Source organism: Rhinopithecus bieti, unplaced genomic scaffold, assembly GCF_001698545.2.
Source record: "Rhinopithecus bieti isolate Rb0 unplaced genomic scaffold, ASM169854v2 scaffold_62363, whole genome shotgun sequence".
NCBI classification, from domain to species: domain Eukaryota; kingdom Metazoa; phylum Chordata; class Mammalia; order Primates; family Cercopithecidae; genus Rhinopithecus; species Rhinopithecus bieti.
The window spans coordinates 224,866-227,708 of record NW_016823823.1 but is presented as its reverse complement, the minus strand read 5'-3'; positions in this window follow the sequence as shown (position 1 = coordinate 227,708).

Sequence of the window (2,843 nt, the reverse complement as noted above, 5' to 3'; positions counted from 1 at the left end):
AAATTACTTTGGCAAATGTTTTAATAGAATGGTGATAGTGGATAGGGATGAAATAGATACAGCTGGTACACAGCCTTCATTTGAAAAATTCACCCCAAGAAATATGAGATGACTTCATCACCCAATTTATCTCTGCTGATTTCATAAATCCTTTTCTTAGGTTATTCTGCTACTACTTCTGGTTCTGCTAAGAAACAAAACCAGACTGTATTCCCTTACCCTGGCTCACAAAACATCTCTTCTGTTATTTAAACTGTTCAAAGATTTCCAGTTTCTTTAGGAAACCATCTCTATTTAATCCAGTGGTGAGAACTGTTTCACTGCCTTGGTTAAACTTTTAACTCCAATGACAATAGCATATCTACCCTCGGCCCACTATGTTTAATTTTAATGGAAGTTATATACTGATGTTAATTCCTTTTCTATAATTTTTTGTTGATCTACAGATATACTTACACTTCAGGCTTATCAAAACAAGACTCATATTCTGAAGAACATGACTATTTCTGTGACCTGGTGAATGATCCATAGAAAAAAAATTGTTGACATGGCTTCAATGTATTCTATACAAGTAGTAATTCTGCAGTACAAGTGAGGGAAGGAGAAAACATCCTATGTTAGTTACCCAAACCTCTTTTCATTTTGAGGGTGTATATACAAGTTATTTTTCTCTAGTAATAGTTTCAGAGCTCAGTCAAGTTATATTTTAGATACTTTGTCAAGTTATTCAGTCTCCCAGTCCTTGGTTGGCTTCAAAGATTTTTACCAGTTAATTTACAACAGAGAAGCCAGGTACCATATGCTTTATTGGCCCGCTCCCTATCTTAGGCCTGTAATTTCTTTCAATACATTTAAAGCAGAACTCTATCACTGAGACACTTCAATGAACAAATCCTCCAGGAAAGCTCCTCCATAATGAAATCGGTCCTGTTTAAAACAAGTACCACTATATAATCACACAAAGCAGCACTAATGTGTCTCATAATTGAATGCAGTTGCTAAGATACACATTTGTGTGGCTACACAAGACCAAAATAACTTCTGGGCAAGGCTCCTTAACCCCTCCTCTCCTCTTAGTCCAAGTCTCCTTAGTAGCTGCTTAATGTTTTGGTTTTTTTTGGGGTTTGTTTTTTAGAGCATTTAATGCTATCTGTCTACACACACTTGGTGACAAACAAAACTGTTGAGGAGCCAAAATAATTAAGTTTTGTGCATGACTGACTCACCTTTCTCTTCTTCCTCTCAGTCACCCCATCCCCATCTTTATGGCACTCCTCATGTATAGTCCTTTTACTTATCAAAACAAGATCTTGATACCAGCTTTCCATATCTGTAGCCACCCCAGTCTGTATTTGACTCCCTTAGTGGAAAACAAGCCAGGGGTTGACTTGGGTGTAGCTACTTCTGGGAACAAAGTGAGCATTGCAGATTCTTCTAAGATTTAGCAGCTGCCGTATCCTCCAGTCTTACCCAACTTGTCTTTTCCCTTCAAACTCCCTCCCCCACACTATTCTTGACTTGCAAACTTAATTTTCCCCTCCCCATGCTATGCTATGATACTCCAAGATATATATTTTACGTGTTCTAGAGCATCATGTTTTTTTCATTTTGTATTTATCATTTTGATACTATACCTACCTTTTCTAGTATTTTTATAATTTGTTATAATGCTTTTGATGACAAATTTTGACAATGAATTGTCTTCTCTTTTTTAATCATAGAATTTCTAACAGATATAATTGCATATCTAAGATACTGGCCATACACGTATACTTTGTTTTAAGTGACTATAGGTTTCTGTTGAGGCCACTTAGGAAAGTCATATGAAGGAATATACTAGACTAATTCCTGTAATTAGTATACTTCACCAAGATATTCAAAACATAACATGACTAACTTCAACTTTATAACAATACCTCTAGCAGCAAACTTTTTCTGTGAAGGGCCAATTAGTAAATATTTTGGGCCTTTTGAGTCATACAGTCTGTGTCATAACTATCCAACTCTTTAGTTGTACTGCAAAAGTAGCCATAGATAATACATAAATGAATGAATGTGGTAGTGTTCCAATAAAACTTTATTTACAGACAGACAATAAGTATTGGTGAGATTGTGGTGAAACTGAACTATCATAAACTGCTAGTGATAATGAAAAAGGTACAGACACCTTGAATGACAATCTAGCAGTTCCTCATAAGGTTAAAAGAGCTGCCATATGATCGAATAATTCTACTCCTAGGTAGAATTTCTTACAAAAGAAATGAATACACACATCCACACAAAAACTTATACATGAGTGTTCACAGAAGGATTATTAATAATAGCCAGTAGATGAAAACAACCCAAATGGCCATCACCTGATGAGTAGATAAATAAAATGTATTTTCATACGATAGACTATTATTCAGTCATAGAAAAAAATTAAGTAGATACATACTACAACATGGATGAACTTTGTAAACACTATGCTAAGTGAAAAAAGTCAGTCACAAAGGACTGCATATTGTGTGATTCTATTTACACAAAATGTACATCATAGACAAATCTATAGACATAGAAAGTAGAACAGTGGTTGCCAGGTGTATTAGTCTGTTCTCACATTGCTATAAATAACTAGGTGAGACTGGGTAATTTATGAAGAACAAAGGTTTAATTGACTCACAGCTCTGCAGGCTGTATGGGAGACATGGCTGGGGAGGCCTCAGGAAACTTACAATCTTGGTGGAAGGATGAAAGAGAAGCAAGCATGTCTTCATATGGTGGCAGGAAAGAGAGAGTAAAGGGGGAATTGCTACACACTTTTATACAACCAGATCTCATGAGAACTTACTCACTATCACGAG